Below are 15,165 nucleotides of genomic sequence, written 5' to 3' on the forward strand. Positions count from 1 at the left end.
TCCAGCTGCAGTTTATTTAATTAACTTTTCCTGGAAGTTTGCGATCACTCAAAACGAAGGGCTTTTTGCACAACATAATTCCAGACTGCACACGCACGCAGTGCCCAACAACGTGCACATACAAGCGCACATGTGCAAGGCCCCAGCTACGCTCACATTTGACAAGCAGCAGTTATAATCCCCCCCACAGCACTAAGTTTCCGGAGGACCCCACTGCAACTCAATACCGAGCTGCCAAAACAGCAGTACAGATATAGATGTGGAGAGCTTTTTGTCACCGGTTCAGCTGGCAGCAGGAAGAGGACATTCAGCAGTCAGACGTCCTCCTATCAGGACATTCCCCCCCTCCCGGCTTTTAATTCCAGGAGCTGCAGAGCAGCAGTGTTTGCCTGTCAGGGAAGCCAGCAAACAAATACAAAACACAAGACCACATCTCTGCAGCTTTGGCTCGGTTACTGGACAGAAAGCAAAGGGGTGAGGCATCGCACAGCTATGGCAGGGTCCAACCCACACACACACACACAGACTCTGCACGTAACTTATGTCTTGATCCAAAATCCTTAATAAATGTTAAAGAAAAAACCTGTAAGAACATGGAAAACTGAAAAAATCAAAGCTTTCAATGGCAATGCGTGTGAGGAATTTAATATATAGAGAGATTTTTTTAAATTATTATTTATTTATTTAAAACGATGTATATTCTTCTGATATGAAAATATCAGCAGATTATCTTACAAGCAGCATCAGATAACATGACAACAACAAAAGATAACTTAGTGATCATGGTGACTTGCATAAATGTACATGCATAACACACAAGTACATGACACTACAATAACATTTAACCAATCTATTAAAAGCTTCTTTAAAAATGTGGCATTCCCATAGTCCTCACACATCGGTTTTAAAGGGCAAACATATCACCGGGAATGCATTTATTATGAGTTTGAAACTACTTCGGCTTGAAAATTAAATGAGGATTAATTGATGAGGGAAGAGGTAACGGAATGACCTGAAGGACGTAAAACAGTGCGACAGAGCTGAAAGAACACCAGGGGGCCGATGCAATACAGTGCGCTCAGCCTAGCTGGCCACGCGTTCTGGACGCGCTAGAATAACTCCCGATGCAATCATGGGATTAGCGCGTCCAAAATGTGCGTCCAAACCAGCGCATAGCTAATAGAGGTCATCACATGTAAATGCCACGTAGATGAGGCTATTAGCTATTACCCCGATACAAAAAAAATCACCATGCGCCCAACACGCTTGTTTTTTAACATGCAAAATTTAACGCCAGTCCCAGAGCTGGCATTAAGTCTTGACGCACCCCAAGACTCCACAAAAAAAAGCCAACAATACTGTTTTTTTTCTGTGGTTCCTGAGGAACCTCATTAATTGAGCGGCCATTTCCCTAACAGGTGCACAGCCACATCTCCCGGGCGCCCAATGCCATGGACACGCTAAGGAAGCAAAATTCATCCCTAGTGTATCCTTTTTAGCGAGGCCGCTCATTTGCCTATTGCATCGGGTGCCCAGGAGACGTGCACGTGTTGAAAAAACCTGCGCCCACTTTGGAGGCAGGTTTTTTCGTGCTTGATTTTGCATCAGCCCCTGGTAGTGCATAGCGAGAGGTATAAGCCAGTAAAAAAAAGAAAAAAGGAGGCAATCATGGTTCAGTCATTGGTGGTATCTCGTTTGACGTATTCTGCCCAGTTCTAGAGACCATACCTCAAAAAGAATACAGACAGCAGAAGCAATCCACAGCAAGGCTAAGAAAAAGATGTGTAGGGTCCTGGCCCTACAGTTTCGTTTTCAGGATATCCACAATGAGCATGCATGAGATATAACTGCAAACAAATATCACCCACGCATATTCTGGCTGAGTAAATCTTGAGGACTGGATTGGGAACTACTACCCCGGAGAACAGGAGAGAGAGATTAATATGGCAGAAACACTCAAATACCTCAAAAGATATACTGTAAACATCAGGGCAACCCAGGCCTGTCCTGGTGACCCCGCAGCCAGTCAGGTTTTTCAGGACACCCAGAGTGAATATGCATGAGATAATTTTGCATGCGCTGGGTCTCCAATGTATGCGAACGGGGATGCTTGCCAGCCATGGGCACCCAGGGCTGTTCTGTTTACTTCTCCAGACCCTCTCCCTCCAGGCAGCTTTACCAGAGCAGGAAGGGAGGGGCTGGAAAAGGGAGCAGAGCAACAGGGCTGCTTTGGTTTCTCTCTGCAGTGTCAGCTCCAAACCTTTCCTCTCTAGGAGGGGAGGGGAAGGGGGTGAGACTGGAGCACACACTGATGTGAGGAAAAGCAGGAGCAGAGAGGACAGACCAGGGAGCAGGGAAGGTTCTGCTGTGTCCTGTGTTCTAATCTTCGTCCTCTCGGGGCAGATGGTGAGGGGCAGGAGCAGAATAAAGACACAGCTACAGCCTGTGATCCCAGAGCTCAGGATTCAGCTGAGGGAAGAGGAAGGGAGGAGGCCTCAGTCAGGGAGAGGAGGTAAACGCTGAGGTGAAGAGGAAGTGAATGTGGATAGTGTGAGAGTAAATGCTAAGGGAAGTGAGGAAGAAGTTTAATTCTAGGCTGAGTAGGAGCAGGGGAAGTGAATGCTGGATCCTCCCCTTTTCCCTGAAATCGGCAATACAAACGTCAGCTGCCTGAGGTGATGAAAGAGAACCAAGGTAATGAAAATAATGGGGAAGTGCGGGGGGGGGGGGGGGGGGGGGGTAGAAAAGAACTGGTGGTAACCAGGTGCAGAAATTGGGAGGAGGAAGGGTTTAAGAAAGAGTCAGAGAGAGGGGGTGATGGGGCTGGGATTGGTTTGTGAGAGCCACAATGGATGATGGGGAGCGTGTGTATGATAAAGAACCAGAGAGAATATTGAGGTGGAAGGGAAAGGGAGAATATGCAAGGGGATGACCAGAGCTGAGAGGGTGATGGAGAGAAATATGAGGGGGGAGAGGATGGGAGACGGTGAGTGAGATGAAATAGTTGGGAGATGTTGAGAAAGTCAATGTGGGAATGATGGAGAGTGAGGCGGCTGTTGGGAGGAGAAGGGAGCCAGACAGCAGGAGACTGATGGGGGCAGAAGGTGAGGGGAAGGTGGAGCACAGTGGAAGGAAGAGTCGGGGAGTGAAATGTTGGGACAGGAAGCACTGGAGGGTAAAAGATGAAGAATAGGAGTGAGGGAGAAGGTGGGATGAGCTCCAGATGTGAGAGAATATAGAGACTGATGTGATGCTGATGTAAAGGAGAGCTTGAAAATAGAGGAGAGAAAAGACAGAGAGACAGATGTTAAGGTAGAAGAGGAAGTGATGAAGAAAGAAGAAAGAAAAGGTAAAATCAAAAAGAGAGCCTGAAAAAGGAGTTGGCAGAAGCCAGACAAGGAAATCAGGAAAGAGAGAGAAAGGCAATGCAAAAAAAAACAAAAAACATTCAGAAAGCAAAGGCAGGAAAAAAACCCCGTTTATTTTCAGTTTAAAGACTGGAATATGTAATGCGGTGATCTGGTAGCTGCATGGCTCCCAGTGATGGCTTTTATTGGATCAATGTAAGTATTATTCAAAAATGTTAAACGTGAGCTATCGAGACTACATAAGACTCCTCTCTTCAGATACGAATAATGTCTCTGATGTGACATCTGAAGAAGGGACTTCCGTGGTTTCTATAGCTCACAGATTTCAGAATCTATCTACTGGAATGCAATTTTCAGAATTAAGTTATTGCATGTTCTATGCAAAATGTTGTATAATATGGAGAGAGGTGGTGGAGGGTTATATAATTTTGGGAAAACAAGGAGTCCCTCACCAAGTAGGGCAGAGCAGGTAGGAAACCCTTGATAAGGAACTGGCAGCACAACACTGATCAGGTAAGAATCAGCCAGTACAATGTATCCCCCTTGGCTCCTCCAGTGTGGTTGGTGCTGATGTCTTTAAATCATCCCCATAAGGCCCAGCAGGCTCTCAGGAACATTAGTCTCCTATGTTTTTACAGGATTGTCCTGGGGAGGGGAAGAGGAGGCTGATTGGGTGAGCAGGAATGTAGAATGTAATATTCATCAAAATCTCAGGGGTAGATTTGATGGGCCTGAGTCCCAAGTCTTGTAAATACTTTAGCGATGCCTCTGTATGAAATGAAAACGAGAAACTGCAAGCCCTGCAGTCTTCATCTGCCTTCAAATTCGATGATTCTATGAGGGATCAGCCGTTAACTCACGAGTGGACAATCTTTGCCTTCAGCCAGGGCTGGCACTAGCATTTTTGCTGCCCTGTACTAAAAATACTGTGCTGTCCCCCCTTTTCCATCCCGTTTTTTTTTTTTTTTGTTTTTAACACAACATTTTTGTTGTATTCCCCAATAACCAACACACAATAGAAACTATTAGTCTCATGCTTTGCCCCAGGTCTCCTTTCGCCACCGAAAAAGTTCTGCTCTCTCTCCAGCCATCCAAACTGTCAAAACTGACACACCCCCTGAGCCAGCCACAGGACCAAAATCCCTAAAGTGTGCAGGAGTGATCCCCAGCTGCTCATGCCTCACCTAGTGGAACATAAAATTGGTGCCGGTTGGGCCTTGTAGCCAGCACTAGTTTGCTGTACAAACATGCACCCAGAAAACCCTACAGAAAGAGACACTTGGAATCCATATGGTATTAGGCCTATTGTAATGCATGTTAGGTGTGGGTTTGGCCCTTGGACAACCTTGATTAAACTTAATGACAAAAATTTAGTAAACTTCCCACACCAACTGCAAGCACTCAGATAGGAACAACCCTATCTAAGAAAAGGCAAAGACTATATCAGGCCCGAAACACCTTCTATTAGGAAAGCAGAACAAGCCAACCTGCTATAAATCCCTGCATAGAAATTACATGCTAGCAGAATACCTCGCCTCACTTACACATGCAGAAAGAAGACAGACAGACCCTAACCAAATACAGAATAAAGAGATCTGAAAGTATAGATGGAAATGTGCAGACAGAAACCAAACTGGAAACTGCAAAAAGCAAGACTCTACATGCAATGAAACAAAAAAACAGAAACATCACCGGTCCTCATAAATCAAACAATACCATCAAGAAATATAAATTAATCAAAATAAACCATACTAATAAAACAAATATTGTCAAACAGATGCTGAATAAAGTAACATCCAATAATTAAGAACTCATAAAGAAAATGTAAAAAATTTTCCAAACAGCAATAAAATATTTCAAAAATAGCAGACACAGAAAAACACCCAATAATTAAAACATAAGAATGGAAAAATCCCCTGCTTCCCATACCTGAAAACATTTTATTTTCAGTCACCCTAAAATTGGTATGGGTTAGTGGGGGTAGCATAAACGTTTTTACATCCACTCCCTCAAGGCAGGCTCCCATTCATACACCCATCCCCTCCAGGGAGGTTCCCATTCACATCCCCATCCCCCAAATCGCACACACCCATTTTGTCCAGGCAAGCTCTGATTCTCACACACACACACCTATCCTCTCCAGACAGGCTCCTAATCATATATATATATATATATATATATATATATATATATATATATACACACACACACACACACACACACACAAACTCTTACCCCACACAGGCTCCCATTCACACACACCCATCCCCTCCAAGCAAGCTCTGATTCACACACACTCTTACCCCAGACAGGCTCCCATTCACACCCAACTACCCTCCCACTCCAGGCAGGCTCCAATTCAAAACCAACCTACCCACCCATCCATCCCATGCAGGCTTTCATTCACAACCCACCCCCATCCACCCGTCCCAAGCAGGCTCCCATTTACACACACATGCAAATCAGGCAGTCAGGTAGGGTCCACGGTGTCTCTCTTACTCCTCCACGGCTGCTGCCATTCTGTGCCTCATTCGTTGGGGGGAGGAGGACAGGATTGGTTTCACAGCTGTAAAAGCCCTTTCTGTGGCTCCTCGCCATGGGTCAGCACCACAGTATGCAACGTTGCACGAGATGAACATAGAGAAAGTGCTAGAACCATGAGAGTTAAATACCGCAGGAGTGGCACCCAAGGAGAAGCCCCTCTAATTCAGCTGCCAGGTCAGGTCGTGATGCTCAGAGTGTGAGCCTCTCCCTTCTTCCGCCAAAGGTGGGATGGGGTCCCACCGGCGGCTGCACAAGCCTCTTTCCGGTCCCTATGATGGGCCCCTTCCACTGCAGCTGCCGCCAGGCCCCCCACCCTGAGCACGTGCATAGTTTGCACACCCGGTAGCACCAAGCCTGGCTTTACCACTCCTTCTGCTCTCATTTGCTTTTTATTTTTTGTTTTCTTTTTTATTTTGTATGATGGGAATGCAATAAAAAAACAGTAGCATGGGATCTTCTTAGTGTTTGGGTAATTGCCAGGTTCTTGTGGCCTGGTTTTGGCCACTGTTGGAAACAGGATGCTGGGCTTGATGGACCCTTGGTCTGACCCAGCATGGCAATTTCTTATGTTCTTAAGTGCTTGGAAGGGAAGTGTTAGAGAAGCTATCCAATGTTATTCACCACTGAGAGCGCAAAGCCCTCACCAGGAAGTTTCCCCTGCGCCTATGTCCTATGATCCCACAGCACTGCTTTTAATGGATGTTTAAAGCTCGTTTAATGGTTGTACCACTGAATGCCTTGACATGCTGGTTAGCAACGCAGATGCCTCAAAATATCAATTTGCCAGTCCCTCAGCTCTATCTTCTTCTAGTACTCCTGTCCTTTTTTTTTTTTTTTTTTTTAAATGCATATATGATTTATTTTGCATTTTAGGGGGTAGGGGAATAAAAGATGTTTATTTATTTCAAGCAAAAGTTGGTCCCCAGTTTTATTCGTCAGACGTCTGTGTCCTGTATTTACATACTAGTCTCCATTCCTTCCTGTCCCAGCTTTCTGCATCTTTCCAACCAGAGGTAATAAGGAGAAAACAAATAGTGATTTCATTACTGTAATTTCTATTACTATATATTGGTTGCTGTACCCTGTATTCAGTGAATTTTCAGAAAGGCAGGTCATAAAACTAGAATAATTAAATACAAACTAAAGAGAAATGCCATGCACCTCTCCAACACTTGACAGGCAGGTCGGAGTAACATATAAAGGCCAAACTGGTCCATCCAATTTGCCCAGCAGGGTGTTGAGAGTTGTAACTGCTATTCCATACAGGCTAAGCCCCCCCCACACACACGCACAGAAATGTTACAGCCAAAGTTACCACAAGTAACACCTAAAGTTACCCCAGGTCAGTCCATTTTTTTATGTCCAACCTCTAGCCCTTCACCGTTTCTCCATTGCCTTTACAGCGTTTTGCTGTGTGCTAATGCTCACCTGCTGAACAGGCTGCAGAGAAGTCCTGCTCTAGGAGACTGCAGCACAAAATATACATCGCACCACCGAACGAGTGCACTATACGACTGCAGAAGCTCCCAGATATATCAGGCCTCCAACATGGGCTTCTTGGGAAGCATATTTCAAAAATATTCAACAGGCTAACCAGCCCAAGGCCCGACAGAATCCAACGAGGCGGCACAGGGACAGCACAGAGGCAGGTTAAAGCAGCTGCACAGAGACAGCTCTATAATGGAGGATGAAACCTAAGAAGGTTCATTAGATTTCTCTCAAAAACAGGGTGCCGTGGTTTTTCAGAAGAGATCAAAATACAAAGAAGTAAGTTTTCACAAGCCACCTCTGGCAGTGTGGCAAGAGATCTTCCTGCACTGCACGGGTGGGCGTACACACACTTGGGTGTTACAAGGCAATATCCATCCTACTAAATCCCAGGTCGCAACTTCTTGCTCAACCCCGCTGTCTATCTCCGATTTATCACGGCTCGTGACTGAACAATGCCTGCAGTCACTGCTGAGAGAAAAAAGGGATGTAGAATTGTATGGAGCTACATGTTGCGTGTCATTCATTCTAATTGCCGGAACCACTGATTTGTGGATTCTGTTGTCTATGAGCCAGGCAGACTTTCTGAACTCACAAACCAAAAAACGTGGAACTCTTTGCAATATGTGTACCCACACAGACACACATATCCACACATGCAGGATATGTCGGAAAGCATTAATTCAACTTCTAGAAAACACGATGGAAATGTCTTTGGCTTTCTTTTGTCGTGACATCCGCTGCATTTGATCGGGCAGAGCTGATCTGACACACCCACGCCTTCTATCTCCAAATGTGGAGCAGTCCAATTCACAAAGGTGCAGCAGCAGCAGCAGTGGCCTAGCATTTAGAGCAATGGGCTGAGAATCGTGGTAGAGCCAGGGTTTCAAATCCCGCTTCTCCTACGGTCGCTCCTTGTGACCTTGGGCAAGCCACTTTGCTCTCCATCACTCCAGCTACCAATTTAGGAACATAAACCCTCTTTGTAGCAGCAGATCTTGAGTGCAGTCTTGGAAAGGTGAGTAATTAAATCTAAGCCCAATCTACTCTAGAAGGGACAACCAGGGCAAAATAGCTTTGAAATTTATAATCTTTTTGAACTAAGTTCCACTTGTCTATGCCCTAAACAGAATATAGCACAATTGTTTGAAAGCTGTACAGTTTATCATCAGATATTATCTACATCCAGCAGCACTTACAAAACAAAATCTGCAGGCACTAGGTCACAAACAGGTGTACAGGATGACAGGTCTTATCAGTGGAGTTGTAGAGTACAAGATGCTGAACACAAGAAGCCCATTGTCTGCTGACATCTTGAGCAGGGGAAATAAAGCCTGCATTGTCTCCTTTCCCCCTGAGCAGCAAGCGAGAAGCTCCAAAAAAAAGTGATACTGTACTAATGAGAGAACTGGGCAAACATGACCTGAAGGCCAAGAGAACCCACTATTCACTGGATCCAAAAGAAGCATTCCCACCAAGCGGCTTTCAGCACTGCAGAGGTGCTTATAGCAGGAAGGCGCGCATCCCTCCTCCTAAACCAGTCAAGCTCAAAAAAGTTTGCAGGCTCATCAAGCGGGCACTGCGAGGTAACAAACACACCCAAAGCCTGTGTGTACAAATGTTATAGTCCGCATCTGGCAATGGACCTCACAACTTTTTTTTTTTTTTTTTTTTTAGTCCACAGATTCATAGGCATTAGACAAAAGAAAGCAGGCACACAAATAGCATTTTGAGAATGATACCAGTTTCTTGTAGAGATGTAAAATTCCCCTTTAATAACCAAAAGACTGTTTCCTGTTTTACAATAAAGGTGCAAAAAATGTCAATGTCCTCCATTTAAATCCTACCAGCAATAAATGTCAAATATATTATTAATTTGTACTTAAAAAAAAAAAACCTCAAAAGATAGACTAGCTTTCTAAATCATGATGCATTTGACCTTATTACATACAATTGGAACAAAACAGACCGTCTACAAGACAAATAAATTACCTGGCCAAGAGTAATCCATCTATCTAAACCAATACTGCAGGATAGTAGAACACAGATCTATACACGTCAAGTAGTACACTCCACTAAAACCATATCTATATTGATGATCCAGGGAGGACCAGTCAACACACACACACACACACACACAATTATCAGCTGCATCCCTAAGTGGGAAAAGTTTCATGCATAATCCTGTTGAAGTCACAATTAATGTGCAGGGCACTGAAAAAAAAAAATTGCAATCTTGCAGCAGAGTAACTAACACACTAGAGCGCCCAATATAGCACCCAAGCCACTATGCAATTAACTCTTGCTGGCAACAGACTAATCAAATTACTCACAATGACATCAGGACGAATGTATTTTTTGTTAATATTTCAAAATGGAAGGTTTTGAAGCAGCATAGTAGGGCAAGTCATAGTAGGGCTCTCTTTTCCGTAAGTGCTAGAAACTGGCATCTTCTGTGAGCTCAGTTATTAACCTCTCCTAACATCAGCACTGGACCCCTGACCAGAGTTTCACCCTTCACGGGCTGCACTCCTTCGCCTGCTCACAAATGAAAAATAAATAAATAAATAAATAAAAAATACAGAACTCCCTCTCAGGAAAGGCAAATTGGGGGAGGGAGGAGACAGACACTTAACATCTGGATTTTCCAATAGTGGCAAATTAGCGTGCACACAGAGGGAAAAAAAAAAAAAAAACCCCGAGCACTTAAGACTGCAGCAGATGATGCCAGTGCCAGCGGATCCCGCGTCCAGGGGGGGAATCCCCGACTGTCACTGCAGTTACCAAGCAAAGTACAGACGCTGACGAGAAGAAACAACAGAAAGGGGCTGAAAGCGCTGCAAACTGGCGATCGGGCAATGCCAACCGCTCTGCCCCTCACCTCCCCTTCCACCTGCCTCCAGCCCGAGCCAGCGCCTGCACCGGGGAGGAGGAGCGGCAGCAGCGGCGGCAGCATCCCCCCCCCACCCCCACGGAGAAGAGCTCACCCGAGCCAGACGCCACCCTTAAGGTGGCAGCGCTCCCTTTGCACAGCCCGGCGCCCTTCAACTTGGGGGCCTCCTCCACTTTCCGCCCCTCTCCCGGGGACTTTCCTTGCTGCTGGCAGCAGCATCTTTCCTCCTTGCCCGGGCCGATCAAAGGGTCTTACCTCCCACCCCCACCTCTGGGTGCCGATCCTGCGTCTCGCCGCCTCTGCCGCTGCCCTCCGGCTGCTGCCTGTCTGCGGCGTGTCTGGGTCTCCGTGTGGCAGGGAGACAGGCGGGAGGGAGACAGGCTTCCTGCCCTGCCCCGCCGCCGCTCTCCGCAGGCTATGCTGACATCTACAGGGCTGGATGTGCAAAGCCCTTCCCGAGCAATGCTGCAGCCAGCCTCGGTGAGAGCCTAAAGCTGGCCATGCACGCAGCAGCGCCGAAGGCTGCGCAAACTATTTGCCTTTTTTTTTTTTTTCTTTCTGTGCAATACGTACCCCCTTTTCAGGCTTACCTTACAGGCAAGGTGGGCACACGTTGGGCACTGTAGAGGTCCTGACAGACTAGAAGCAGACCCGGAGTGCTTCTGGGGGGAGGGTGACCTGTGACACTTCCAGGAGGGAGTCTTTAGCCAGTCCTGATTCAGAATTGAGCTCCCAGTGCAATGTGGTATTTGTAGTCCCTGATTTACCCATTGAAATCAGTGTTCTGTGTACCAGAATGTATTAGGATGGTATTGACAGAAATCCAGGACTGGCCTGAAATCGCCCTCCTGGAACTGGGTACCTTGGCAACTGTATAAGAACATTAGAAACGCCATGCTGGGTCAGATTAATGATCCAGTGAGCCCAGCATCTGGTCTCTGCCAATGGCCGGTCAAAATAGAATAGATCCCAAACAGTAGATCATGGAAAAGCAGTGACTTTCCCCAGGTCTAACCGGCTAAGTTTATAGACTTTTCCTCCAGGAACTTGTCCAAAACCCTTGTAAACACAGTTATGTTAGATGTCTTAACCACATCCCCCAGCAACAAAATCCATAAGATTATTTTTTCATTCAATGCACCACTAGTTTCTCCAAATTGTTTAAAATCTGCTACCAGTTAGTTTCATGGAGCGCCCCTTAGTCCTTGTAGTATTTGAAAGAATGAAGAACCATTCCTTATTTCTCTTTCTACCCTAATCATAGCCAGGGCCAAATTTAGGCAGAGGCAACATGCTTTGGACACCAGATTCTGAAGGGTCTCAAAAACTGAGATTTCCTCTACTGCTGTCTGATTTCTGGGGACAAAATCTCCCATCCTTGATCCGCTGCCTACAGGCACCATAATCTTAAATCCGGCCTTGCTGCTGATTTTATAACCCTCCTTCAGTAGACTTTTCTCCACACCTCCTGCTTTGCCTTTCTCGATAAGGAAGCTGTTCCATTCCTTTATCATTTTGTCGCCCCCTTCCCTGCACCTTTTCTAGTTCCGCTCTAGCTTTTTTTTAGATGTGGCGACCAGAACTGTACACAATTCTCATGGTGCAGTTGCACCACAGATCTATACAGAAGTATAACGCTATTCTAAGCCTCCAGTCCCTAACATTCTATGTAACTTTCTGACTACTTTTTGAGGATTTCAATGCATTGTCAACAATTACACCAAGATCTTTTTCCTGTGTGGTGACTCCTGATATGAAACCTAACATTGTGTACCTAGAATTAGGATTATTTTCTCCTATATTCATCACTTTGCATTTCTCCACATTAAAATTGTATCTGTCATTAAGATGCCCATTTCCCTAATCTGGGAAGGCCTTCTGCAGTTCCTCACAGTCTGCTTGTGTTTTAACTACTTTTAATATTTTGATCTCATCTGCAAATTTGGTCACCTCACTCATTCTCTTTTCCAGATCTTCTATCTGATGACTTTTTAATTTCCTGAGGAATTTCTCATGGGGGGGTGGGGGGCTTTGTCAAATGCTTTCTGAAAAATCCAAATGCATTATATAAGCTGACTTACATAAGAAGTTGTCATACTGGGTCAGACCATGGGTCCAACAAGCCCAGCAACCTGTTTCCTAACAGTTGCCAATCCAGGATCCAAATAATTGGCAAGTGCCAAAACACTAAGTAGATCCCATGCTATTAATGCCAGTAATAAGCAGTGGCTATTCCCCTAAGTCAACTTGATTACTAGCAGTTTATGGACTTCTCCAGGAACTTGTCCAAACTATTATAAATGAATGTCGGTATACAAAACTATGTAAATAAAGAAATAACATTTTAAACATCTCTTATATATCGCTACTCATTACATCACAGCGGTTTACAGAATGCCATACACATTAAAGTAGTTGTATCTACATTAAAAACATATAAAACCAATCTAGAAGAAAAGAACCATCACAATGTACAAAAAGTCATATACAATGTCATTACTTGAACAACCTTTCTTTACTATGAAGTTATACTCTTAATTCTGAATTCCTCAGCATACAGCCAGGTCTTTATACTTTTTTTTTTTAAAGATCTTTATATCTCCCTGTGTTCTGAGATATTCTAGCAAGGTATTCCACAAGGCCAGACTGGCAATTGAGAGGATATTGTCTCTCACCTCACCAACCTTTTTTGAACCCAGCTATACTAACTGCTTTAACCATATCCTTTGGCAATGGATTCCAGAGCTTAACTGTGCATTGTGTTAAAAAGAATTTTCTCTAATTTGTTTTAAATGAGTTACTTCCTAACTTCATGGCCTGCCCCCTAGTCCTTGTGTTATCTCATGATTTTATAGGTCTTTATCATATCCCCAATCAGTCCTCTTTTCTCCAAGCTGAACAACCCTAATCTCTTTAGCCTTCCTTTATAGGGGAGCCATTCCAGCCTCTTTATCATTTTGATTACCCTTCTCTGAACCTTTTCCAGTGCATCTATATCTTTTTTGAGATGTGGCGACCAGAATTGCACACAGTACTCAAAGTACAGTCTCACCATGGAACAATACAGAGGTAGTATGACATTCTCCATTTTATTCACCATTTCTTTCCAAATAATTCCTAACTTCCTATTTGTTTTTTGACCACTGCAGCACACTGAGCTGACGATTTCAATGTATTATGGGTGGTAACTCCAAATATGGAACCTAACATTATGTAGCTACAACATGGGTTATTTTTCCCTATGTGAATCACCGTGCACTTGTACACATTATATTTTCTCTGCCTTTTGGATGCCCAGTCTTCCAGTCTCGCAAGGTCCTCTTGCAATTTATCACAATCCATTTGTGATTTAACAACTCACCTTTATCTACATGTTTGTTTCCACTTTTGAAAATATATAACAGATTTGAAGATATGACTTCCCTTTGCTAAAACTATGTTGATTCTTTTCTGTTAAACTATATCGATATATCCAGTGATTTTGTTTTTAAGAAAGGCTTCTAGCATTTTGCCCAACATTGATGTCAGACTCACTGTTTCCTAATTCCTTCCTGGGGCTTTTTATAAAAATTTGTGTCACATTTGCCACCCTGTAGTCTTCGAGGATTGTAGCTGTTTAAACAATAGGTTACAGATTACTAGGAAAAGTTTTCCAGTTTCATGTTTGAGATCTTTCAGGACTCTGGGCTGGGTAGCATTCATTCCTGGTGATTTGTTTGTCAATTTGATCTGTTACAGCCTCCTCCATTATTACAGAGATTTGTTTTAGCTGCTCAGAATCACCATCATCAAAGAATGTTTCTGGTATAGGTATGTCCTCAACATCCTCCTGATCAAAGACAGCGGCAAAGAAGTCATTCAGTTCTACTATTTCCTTGTTGTCCCTGAACACCCTTCTACACCTTGGTCATCGAGTGGCCCCACTGACTCCCTCACAAGTTTTTTGCTTCAGATGAACTGGAAAAAATGTATTATTGGTTTTGCCTCTCTGACAAGCTTCTTCTCAAATTATTTTTTACCTGTCTTATTCCTGTAACTTCCTGGACAGAGCAGATAGAATGTGAGAGGATCAGTCACTTGTTATAGCTAAGGAACAGTCTCTCAGAGACGGCTCAGTAAGACAATGGCCAAACAGAGGGTGGAGTGGACTTCATCCAGAAGCAGAAAGAAAGCATACCCTTTTCTGAACTGGAAGAGGGTGACCAACCCCTGGGGTCTCCCCACTATGAATTCCCCTTCTTTCTATTCCTTATGTTGTTACTGGTAGCCCTTCACACCCCAATTAAGGTCCACAGCAAGGTATATGTCAAAACAATTAAACTTGTGATTTCTGGGGTTACCAGACGAGCAATTGTTTACAAGATAGAGAAAGGACACTAAATGATTACAGATGTTATCAGAGATTACAGGCTTTAGAGCCAGGTTAGTAAATTCCAGAAACCAATTAAGCAGTGATCAATGTAACCCCAAAATTTAAAAAGGGCTCCGGGGCAAGCCGGGAAACCCCAGACCAGTTAGCCTGACTTCAGTGCCAGGAAAAATAGTGGAAAGTGTTCTAAATATCAAAATCACAGAACATATAGAAAGACATGGTTTAATGGAACAAAGTCAGCATGGCTTTACCCAAGGCAAGTCTTGCCTCACAAATCTGCTTCACTTTTTTGAAGGAGTTAATAAACATGTAGATAAAGGTGAACCAGTAAATGTAGTATATTTGGATTTTCAGAAAGCGTTTGACAGCATTCCTCATGAGAGGCTTCTAGGAAAATTAAAAAGTCATGGGATAGGTGGCGATGTCCTTTCATGGATTACAAACTGGCTAAAAGACAGGAAACAGAGAGTAGGATTAAATGGATAATTTTCTCAGTGGAG

General features: G+C 44.2%; 1 protein-coding gene across 3 annotated transcripts in view; it reads right to left on the minus strand.

Moving 5' to 3' along the window:
- Positions 1–10,661, minus strand: part of LDLRAD4 (low density lipoprotein receptor class A domain containing 4) — a 963,403-nt gene extending 952,742 nt beyond the window's left edge. The window contains exon 1 of one of the 3 annotated variants that reach the window (XM_029590930.1): positions 10,549–10,661. The gene's annotated coding sequence lies outside the window, so the exon portion shown is untranslated. The remainder of the gene's footprint in view (positions 1–10,548) is intronic. The other 2 variants (XM_029590933.1, XM_029590932.1) reach the window with 2 other exon arrangements.
- Between the last annotated feature and the right edge of the window lie 4,504 nt (positions 10,662–15,165).

The sequence above is a fragment of the Rhinatrema bivittatum genome, chromosome 2 (genome assembly GCF_901001135.1).
Source record: "Rhinatrema bivittatum chromosome 2, aRhiBiv1.1, whole genome shotgun sequence".
NCBI classification, from domain to species: domain Eukaryota; kingdom Metazoa; phylum Chordata; class Amphibia; order Gymnophiona; family Rhinatrematidae; genus Rhinatrema; species Rhinatrema bivittatum.